Source organism: Myxocyprinus asiaticus, chromosome 37 (assembly GCF_019703515.2).
Source record: "Myxocyprinus asiaticus isolate MX2 ecotype Aquarium Trade chromosome 37, UBuf_Myxa_2, whole genome shotgun sequence".
Taxonomy (NCBI): domain Eukaryota; kingdom Metazoa; phylum Chordata; class Actinopteri; order Cypriniformes; family Catostomidae; genus Myxocyprinus; species Myxocyprinus asiaticus.
Window position 1 is genome coordinate 8120645 of NC_059380.1, and position 10082 is coordinate 8130726.

General features: G+C 38.4%; 2 pseudogenes; both read right to left on the bottom strand.

The window, feature by feature from the left end:
• LOC127428216 (protein NDRG3-like) overlaps window positions 1–3463 on the bottom strand; it is a 74900-nt pseudogene extending 71437 nt beyond the window's left edge.
• Window positions 3464–7179: 3716 nt separating this feature from the next.
• On the bottom strand, window positions 7180–9841 carry LOC127427772 (PHD finger protein 20-like; annotated as a pseudogene).
• Window positions 9842–10082: the final 241 nt, after the last annotated feature.

The following is a 10082-nucleotide window of genomic DNA, read 5'->3' on the forward strand; positions in this document are numbered from 1 at the left end:
GGTGGATGCCGTGAAGCCTCCACACGTACTATGTCTCCGTGGCAATGCGCTCAACAAGCCACGTGATAAGATGCGCGGGTTGACGGTCTCAGGCGCGGAGGCAACTGGGATTCGTCCTCCGTCACCTGGACTGAGGCGAATCACTACGCGACCACGAGGACTTAAAAGCACATTGGGAATTGGGCATTCCAAATTGGGAGAAAAAAAAAAAAGGCGCTTGGCTCTGCATGTCATTATCATGTTCACAAAGAAGAGCCGATGCACAGATCACAGAGATGAAGCGGGCTCAATGTAAACAATGTTGGAGCGTTTCTCTATAAATTAACATTAATCTTTTCTGCACATACCATGATAGTGTGTTAAAGTACAACATGAAAACAAGCACTGTTGTTCTCCTTGTTTCATCCCAACTTACAATTATGTCAGCGGTCAGCGATCGCCGGCAAAGCACGAAGATACATTCAGCTGTTATGTACTGCGTTTACACAGCGTGTTATGGGTTGCCCTAATTTCTAATAAAAAATAAGTCCAAAGATCCGAAATATCCAACGATCCACAACGTGAATTTTTAATTAACTCAAATATGTATACAAATTATATATCATTAGTATCTTAAGATAGAAGTTATTTTAAATATTATTTAATATTTATTTAAATACACTGAGCTAAGAATATTTAAGAGGAAAATGCCAATACTTGCATTTCTTAAGTGTATTAATTTAAATTATATTTAAACAGTATGCTACATGCACATATTATTTAGAGTCCTCCACATGCGTTTTGCTATATTAACGATTAATCGATTAATTGATCGTTAATTTCCACGACGATCAATTATGAAAATGTCTAAAAATTGACATCCCTACTCCGGAGGCTGCTCAAATTTCTGTCGCGCCACTGAGTGCAACTCACATATTTTCCATTAAATTCGACCCAAATCATTATCAAAGGACATATATTATTTACTCTTCATTCTTGTAGTAGGGAAAACGCTAGGTAACTTTTGTGTATACTGTCTGCCACCTGAACCTCATCGACGTGCCCTGTGTTTGATACCTGTGTCGTGTCTTAGCCGCGATGCGGCATTGCGCTCCTCGTCAGGTGTGTGACTGCCTTAAGTCTCCGCAGTGACAAATCCTCTGGAAAACCATTTTGGAATCTGTCCACATCACACAATCAACAACCCGACACCTGTGCTTTTCTCCACCTGCTGCTGGCGCTCTTAAAGGAGGTGCTATAAGGACTGCAGAGGCAGGTTAGAGATGTACTGCTCAGTTCAATCATGCTACTGTTCACACTCACTAATACATGTCTCATCTCACTCTATCTAACACACACACACACACACTAAAATATGATAATTAAACACTCAAGATCTATGACACATTCAGAACGTTCAGTTTAACACGAAGTGTCTTCTCTTATCTCTGTATAACACTATGGGCTATACCCGCTGGCCCTTGCGCTGTTCCACAGTCCAGATAAGCAGAGTTATTGAGATTGCGAGCACACTCAATTGAACTGAAGCAGCTTAATTAAAGCTCACTACTCCCAAGCGTCACAGGATTCCCTGACATCTCCGCTCGGCAAACTGCTGGAGCAGACAATCTCTCCCTCTACATATAAGCGTGCATTTCACTTTAGGGATGTTTTAGAGATTTAGGGGCCAGAAAATAATTGAGACTGAAAGGAATAGTCACCCAAAAATGAAAATTCTCTCATCATTTACTCAACCTCATGCCATCCCAGATGTCCCTGTTGCTCACACCTATCATATCTCTTCTGAAGACAAGAGTTTAACCACTGGAGTCATATGGATTACTTTTATGCTGCCTTTATATGCTTTTTGGAGCTTCAAAGTTCAGGACACCATTTACTTGCATTGTATGGACCTACAGAGCGGAGATTTCCTTCTAAAAATCTTCATTTGTGCTCTGCAGAAGCAAGAAAGCATTACACATCTGAGATGGCATGAGGGTGAGTAAATGATGAGAGAATTTTCATTTTTGGGTGAACTATTCCTTTAAGTGTAAAATTATTATTAATAACAAAAGTAAACTGATTGAACGAATACAAATAAAAAAATAAAAATAAGATTTTGCCATTGCCAAACAATTCATTATAAAGTCAGACATTAGAATAATTAAAATATATATAAATATATTTCACTGATTCTCAAATTTGTTTGTGTGGTTGACTCAAAAAGTTTTTTATCTTTATTTTGTAACATGTTATCTTAACAAGGGGTTAGCTCATTAACTAACCTTCCATAGATAACAAAAAATATGTCTTATGCAAAGCAAAGTTTCATTGGGTTTCCTAGTCACACAACAACTGCTGATCTCAAACAATAACATACAAATCTGAGTATTTAACGTTTGAAACACTGAGTTTGTAAACAACCCGCGTAAATACACACAGAGTACTACAATAAAGTCACCTATAACAACAACGTTTTATTTGGGTAAGACAAACATATTTAAGCAAAAACACTCTGATGAAAGTCTTAGAGGCCCTGTGTTGATAAAACAACAGGTTAGAGTTTTTTGTTTGTTGTGTCAACAGTGTATGGTGAAGTGCCACATTGTCTAAGTATGCCAAACAGCACACCTGCGACCACATGGATATCACATCATCAGCAGTGCGACCTTCTCATGAGCAGGTGACCGAGGGCAATGTCATTTCTGTCATGCCGGAAGTTGTGACATTTATGATCGAAACTAACCAAAATTCCATACGTGCAAAGTATCGAATATACAGTACATATATATATATATATATATATATATATATATATATATATATATATATAAGCATATATTTGATATACGATACGTATGGAATTTGGTTAGTTTCGATCATATATAAATATATGAGATAAAGATTATATATATATATATATATATATATATATATATATATATATATATATATATATATATATATCACACACACACACACACATATATATATATATATATATATATATATATATATATATATATATATATATATATATATATATATATAATCTTTATCTCATATATTTATCTATATAAGATATTAGCCAGCTATGAAAACTATGAAATATCTGCAGTAAAGAATATGGGCTCACAATGCATTGAATCCAAACCCATCATGTCTAATGAGATACAAAGTTTCTATTTTTGGCGACAACATCCAACATCCTCAGTTGCCGATGTGTGAGGAAAAAAATCGATCTCTAACAAATCTTAGTACGTCTTTTTTTTTTTTTTTTTTTTTTTTATAGCGGCAGTCGTGGTTATTTTGGCTCCTGACAGCTTAAAAACACGAAGACATTTTAAATGGAAATAACACTAACCAGCATCTTTCATAATTATGTCACATTGTTTCCATCAGTTCTGTTCATCTTCCATAAAAAACTGTACAGGTGCAGTTGTATTATGATGGATTTAACTCACCAAGCAGTCTTGAGGTACAATATGTGGGTCCGAGCCGAGGAAAATCCCCGACGAAAAGGTTCAAATAAACGGAGACTGATGGAACGGATCGTCGTTGCACGTTTTCTCTGTTAGCAGTAGCGTCACTCTGTGGGCGGGGCTATTTAGACTAAACACACACTGAACGCGTTTGGAAGACCCCCATTAAGGGGCCGTTCACACCGTTTGTTTTTGTGTCCGAAAGTCTTTGACCGTTGCGACGCGTCCAGCTGTGTTTTCGACGTCTCGCGCAGGAGCGCCGCGTGTTTAGACGTCGTGTCAGATTAAAAATGAAGGTAGACTTTAAAAGCGCGTCTCGAGACACCTGCGTTTTGTTATCTGCGTTGCGATCTTTTTTTAAGCGCAAGAACGTTTTCGTCGTGATGGCCCCTTACACACAATTCATCGCCCCCGTGAGGTTATCTGACATAAAGTTCCGTCTCTAAATATGTTTTTATTGCTTCCCTCGTTTCTCAGTATTTTTGTGTCTCGTCACACTTCTCGAGAAACTAATCACAACAGACCTGGCATACTAATCTCAGCAAAAAAAGAAACGTCCTCTCAATTGCAACTGCTTTTATTTTCAGCAAATTTAACATGTGTAAATATTTGTATGAACATAAAAAGATTCAACAACTAAGACATAAACTGAACAAGTTTCACAGACATGTGATTAACAGAAATGGAATAATGTGTCCCTGAACAAAGGGGGGGGGGGGGGGGGCAAAATCAAAATTAACAGTCAGTATCTGGTGTGGCCACCAGCTGCATTAAGTACTGCAGTGCATCTCCTCCTCATGGACTGCACCAGATTAGCCAGTTCTTGCTGTGTGATGTTACCCCACACTTCCACCAAGGCACTTGCAAGTCCCCGGACATTTCTGGGGGGAATGGCCCTAACCCTCACCCTCCGATCCAATAGGTCCCAGACATACTTAATGGGATTGAGATCCGGGCTCTTCACTGGCCATGGCAGAACACTGACATTCCTGTCTTGCAGGAAATCACGCACAGAACGAGCAGTATGGCTGGTGGCATTGTCATGCTGGAGGGTCATGACAGGATGAACCTGCAGGAAGGGTACCACATGAGGAAGGAGGATGTCTTCCCTGGAACGCACAGCGTTGAGATTGCCTGCAATGACAGCAAGCTCAGTCCGATGATGCTGTGACACACCACCCCAGACCATGATGGACCCTCCACCTCCAAACCCATCCCGCTCCAGAGTACAGGCCTCGGTGTAACGCTCATTCCTTCGACGATAAACTCGAGTCCGACCATCACCCCTGGTGAGACAAAACCGTGACTCATCAGTGAAGAGCACTCTTTGCCAGTCCTGTCTGGTCCAGCGAAGGTGGGTTTGTGCCCATAGGTGAAGTTGTTGCTGGTGATGTCTGGTACGGACCTGCCTTACAACAGGCCTACAAGCCCTCAGTCCAGCCTCTCTCAGCCTATTGCGGACAGTCTGAGCACTGATGGAGGGATTGTGCGTTCCTGGTGTAACTCGGGCAGTTGTTGCTGCCATCCTGTACCTGTCCCGCAGGTGTGATATTCGGATGCGCAGATTCTGTGCAGGTGTTCTGCAAGGTAGCGAGGTCTGCCTGTAGCGCTGTCTTAGGCGTCTCACAGTACGGACATTGCAATTTATTGCCCTGGCCACATCTGCAGTCATCATGCCTCCATGAAGCATGCCTAAGGCACGTTCACGCAGATGAGCAGGGACCCTGGGCATGGTGTTTTTCAGAGTCAGTGGAAAGGTCTCTTTAGTGTCCTAAGTTTTTATAACTGTAACCTTAATCGCCTACCATCTGTAAGCTGTTAGTGTCTTAACGACCGTTCCACAGGTGCATGTTCATTAATTGTTTATGTTTCATTGAACAAGCATGGATAACATTGTTTAAACCCTTTACAATAAAGATCTGTAAAGTTATTTGGATTTGTACAAAATTATCTTTAGAATACAGTGTCCTGAAAAAGGGATGTTTCTTTTTTTGCAGAGTTTATGTGCTTTTATTGTCTGGTTTCTAATTTCAGTGGGTTGACAGCATGCTGAAAATTGTAGTCAAGTTTCATAATAATGTAATAAAAAAGGGAACTGTTTTCAAAAGCAATATATTTATCCATTTCAGCTTGAGCGCAGCAGTTATGGGAAATACTAAAAGTTAAGTAAATAACAATACAGTATATATGTCAGGAAAGGTGAAAGGGCAAAGAGATTGTACTCATCAAAATTATGCAAAGACTAGAGCCAATATGCAAATACTTTTTATTTAAGAACTGGAATTGATTCAAAATGCAGAGTTCTGTATCAGCCCTTTTTTAACAATCTCTACTTTAAAGGGATAGTTCACCCAAAAATTCTCTCATTATTTACTCACCCTCATGATTTTTAGAAGAATATCTCTGCTCTGTAGGTCCATACAATGCAAATGAATGGTGACCAAAACTTTGAAGCTCCAAAAAGCACATAAAGGCAGCGTAAAATAATCTATACGACTCCAGTGGTTAATCCATGTCTTCTTAAGTGATATGAATATTTAAGTAATTTTTTACTGTAAATATTCACTTTCACATTCAGGCACCTACTGGTTGGGGCTGGTCAAAGGTGGAGATTGATAGTAAAAAGGACTTATATATTGATCTGTTTCTCACCCACACCTATCATATTGCTTCTGAAGACATGGATTTAACCACTGGAGTCTTATGGATGAATTTTTATGTGCTTTTTGGACCTTCTGGAGGTCAGTTCACTTGTTTTGAATAGACCAACAGAGCTGATATATTCTTCTAAAAATCTTAATTTGTGTTCAGCAGAATAAAGAATGTCATACACATCTGAGATAGCAGGAGGGTGAGTAAATGATGAGAGAATTTTCATTTTTGGGTCAACTATCCCTTTAAGACAAAAAAGCCAGGTTTTCAGTCTTTGTTAATTCACAGACCAGTATGAAAAAGATTTGATGGTTAAACTATAATGGACTGCTGAAGTGAAAGAAATTGTAGACTACAGGAGGAGGATAATAGATATTGTATAAAACTGAATTCACAGTTGTTCATGAGTAAATAAGTAATAAATATGATAGTATTAAAAAAACAGCACTTGTACATTCTAAGCATAAGATCCTATAATTACAATGGCACACAGAATTAATAGCTTTAATGTGTACATTTTACAGTTCAATGCAGTTCAATGGAGGGCAAGGGTCAGTAGACTTTTAAAGAGACCGATCCTTATTAAAGTCATGGATTATACAATTGGAATCGTATGGATTACTTTTATGCTGCCTTTGTGATCTGTCTACCTTCAAAGTTTTGTGTCACAATTCACTTGCATTGTATGGACCTACAGAGCTGAGATATCCGTCTAAAAAATCTTTGTTTGTGTTCAGTAGATGAAAGTCATACACATCTGGGATGGTAAGAAGGTGAGTAAACGATGAGATAATTTTCATTTTTTTGTGAACTATTCCTTTAAACAAAAGGTCAAAAGGATTGGATCACATTTGTTATAAACAGGAAAGGTGAGGTGATCATGCCTCCTTAAAATTCAGAGACTTTATTCCACATTAATCAGAATCACATACCCTGAAACAAATAGCAAATTCAGTTTAACATGGTTTACACTGTTCTGTCTGCTCTTATTGGTCTTTGGTTTGTGACCTGGATTCGGAATGTCTCGAGTAGTCCTGTGATAATCATAAAAAGCTGTCTGGCGCCCTCATGTGGCACAAGCCAGAGCAATCTGCTGCACTTTGCCCAGTTTGATGCTGTGCTTGAGTTCAGGCAGATGGTCCAGCCAGTTTTCAAGCACTGAAACAGGAAAAAATGTTTCTGAATCGAAACAGTATTAATTTATTATCTTAAATGTACATAAAACCTATTAATCTACTGCAAGACATCAATCATGCCCCCTCGGTGTTTCTGAAACCATTTGCCACACCATCAAGCTCCCTTTCTCCATTATAGTGTTGTCTATTCTTCAACAGTCTCTCAGTGTTGTGCAAACTGTCTTCAAGCTCTGGGCCACCTCATGTCTTCAGTACCAGCTTTGGCTCAAGAACCTTGTGCAATGCAAGTGGCTTTTGGTAACAGTGCTCACTGCTTATGTAGTCCTGGAAGGATTTTGGTTTGGTCTGGTTTCGGAATGTCTCGAGTAGTCCTGTGATAATCATAAATAATCATGATAATGCTTTACGTAAAGGGCTCTTTACGTAAAGCAGCTTCTGAGGATAATAATGAAGAAAATGCGTTTGCGTCTAAGAGAGCAGTGCTTTTCATCCTGGATTTCTCAGCTAGTTTCCAAGGCTGGCGCCACAATCTGAGGTCTGTATGAGCCTCCCTCCTGTATAATATTAACCAAAAGTGTAAAAAAACAAAACAAAAAAAAACATTAACCAATTTTACCAAATTCACCAACAAACTGACCAAAAGGTGCTTTGGATAACATTCTGTGAAAAGCATAAATCAGGGTTCCCACCCTTTTTGACTGCTGAAATTCCATGATTTCTCCATGCGTTTGTGATAAGGCTAATGGATACAGATTTTTAATAATAATTTTGATTCAAATGATTCGCTAATATATCACTCAGATTGATTTGTGAGCCGTTTTGATCCATCATTGACCCAAAAATCATTTTATCACATTACTATGGACCTTAGGTTTTAAGGGCTGATCACACCGAATGTGTTTTTCTATTAGTCTGCAGCTCTTTTCAGTTATTTATCTATCTAAACATTAAACGTTATGCTGCATTTTTAGACACTGTAAAATGAGACCAATACAGTTAGTCCACTGTATGTGTGAAATGTGAGCTTTTAAACTTGGGAGTGAAAAACTGCAGGCAGCAGCCACAAAATGCATTTAGAGATACCTTCATTCTGCTTTATTCGTTGAACTGTGTCTACATTTTTAACACATTCAGTGTGAACGGCCCCTTACTCTTCACAAGAGCAGTATCTAGCTGATGAGATATTTTTAGAGCAAAGGAAAACTAGAAAAATCTACAATCTGTATAGAAATTGCCATGGCTTTTCCAGGTCTGAAAATCAGAATTTTTAAATTTCCTGAGATTTCCAGGTTTTCCATGATGGTGGGAACTCTGAGTGTACATTTTTAAGAAAGAGCAGACTTTTAGATGTCCTTCAGCAAACATAGACATTTCCACTTTTGTGTTGCTTTTCAAACAACATATTTAATGTGTCTTACAGAGTCAAACAGATATAAAGGCACATCACTCATTTAGGACACTGATTTTGAGCTGTAGTCCATTGAGCACTTCCACCACACGCTGAACGTCCCCTAATAGCTGATGAGTGACCGCGATCTTCTTGCCGTTCTGATGAGAGTAGTTCTTCAGGAAAGAGAGGTCATACATATGACCACTGCTGAGCCAGTCCCTGTCATACCAGTACCGCAGATTTGACCTCTGACCTCTGATCTATCCTGGATACACAGAAACGCACAAGTGAGCTGAAATTAACTGCATTAAAAGAATATTCCGGATTCAAAATAATTTAAGCTCAGTTAACATTTGTGGCACAATATTAATTACCACAAAATTTACTTTCGACTTGTCCCTCCTTTTCATTAAAAATAAGCAAAAATCTGGGTTACAGTGAGGCGCTTACAATGGAAGTGAATGGGGCCAATCCGTAACCGTTATAATACTCACTGTTCCAAAAGTATAGCCACAAGATGTAAACAATCTGTGTTAACATGATTTTAGTGTGATAAAATCGCTTACTAATCTTTTCTGTGTAAAGTTATAGCCAATATTACAACTTAGTTGCCATGACAATGTAGTCAAACCCTAAAACAACTGTAGAAATGAGATTTAAACAACTTTATATCTGAAATAATACATGAGTTTTGACAGAAGAATGAGTGTAAGTGCTTTTATAACAGTATAAGCTTCACATTTTTGCCTTTAAACCCTCCAAAAATTGGCCCCATTCATTTCCATTGTAAGTGCCTCACTGTAACCTACATTTTTGCTTTTTTAAAGAAAAGGAGGGGCAAGTCAAAATTAATTTTAGAGGTAATCAACATTATGCCACAAATGCTGTCAATTGAGCTTAACTTGTATTAAACCCGGAATATTCCTTTAACTGCAATTAACGTTCCTGAAGTAAAACTATTCAAAGTGCTAATCTCCAATAGGCATTCAATATAGCTTTGGGTTCCATAGAGAAATCAACATTGGAGCTAGTGTTCAAAACATGCATCATTTCCAACCTGGAGAATCGCGGCAAAGAAATCAAGCATATCTTTCTGGAATGTTCTCTTCAAGGAGGCCCATACAGTTTCCATGTTGCCAGTACTGACACTCTTCACACTGTGGTGCAAAAGAAATAGTTATTATACACCTGCTATTATACATGATTTTTTTTTGTGTGTAATTTCTTCAATGGTACAATTTTTTTTCTCCCATTCCAGCTTATTATGTAGAGTCAACAAGTAAGCTGTTTGTAAGCTGATTTCACCTAAAAGTGTAACACCGGTGCTATCAAAACATTTCTCTGTTTGTTTGAGCGCCAGCATTGGCTCAACCAATGGTGTGAGTTTTGGCCGGGGCTATGTGTTTGTACAACCAATGCAATACAGGGAGAGTTTTCTGAAAT